This window comes from Macadamia integrifolia, unplaced genomic scaffold (genome assembly GCF_013358625.1).
Source record: "Macadamia integrifolia cultivar HAES 741 unplaced genomic scaffold, SCU_Mint_v3 scaffold910, whole genome shotgun sequence".
Classification (NCBI taxonomy): Eukaryota; Viridiplantae; Streptophyta; class Magnoliopsida; order Proteales; family Proteaceae; genus Macadamia; species Macadamia integrifolia.
The window spans coordinates 66,127-66,907 of record NW_024870580.1 but is presented as its reverse complement, the minus strand read 5'-3'; positions in this window follow the sequence as shown (position 1 = coordinate 66,907).

Below are 781 nucleotides of genomic sequence, written 5' to 3'. Positions count from 1 at the left end.
TGGGTTATCTGGGTAGGTAAGGGATGAACTTTAGGGTGTTTGGGGTAGGTGGGGGATTTTCTAGGTTTCTAGCAGGACAGTCCATGTGCGCAACATATGCACGGGAAAATGTAATCTTTGGGGATGACTGCAGGAGATCCATCGACCCGATTTTGACATGCCATATATTGTCAAAATCGTATTCTTAAGCACTATCCCTCCATACGATCATCTTGACCAGATTCCTTCATATATAAACAGTTAAAACTGGACCCTCTTTTCCCTCTACTCGAGGGTTTCTAGGGTTTCGGGTAGAGGAATGTCTCCATCCGCAGCTCAATTGATCAGAAGCCAGAAGTCGCGTCCAAGGTCCATATTTCATCATAGCTGGAGGAGGGTGACAAAATTGGGTGTCTACAGAATGCTCCTCTTTGACCGAGGCTTGTGCCAATAGCCAAAGGGAAAAGAAAAGAACGACCACATTTTGTCACCTAGAGCATTTATTGCCGTCATCTTGCTCATTTAAGATGGAGTTAAAAATGCAACAGATAATATCTCTAGAGTTTAGGACTTACCTGGGCTACCAATTATGGAAAGGAATTCATTGCTCTTCCAATCCTACAAAAAAGGTTAGTACTTTGATCTTTGACTCTTCCTTAGCTAGGCTTCACATGCGCCAGTTCAGGAAATATGGTCTCCATACTGGGTCTTTCGAACCAATCTGGAATATCTGGGACCGATGGTTACAAGAAAGAAAGTAGCTGCTCTTCCAGTCTTGTAATGAATAAAAATGTTTGATTCT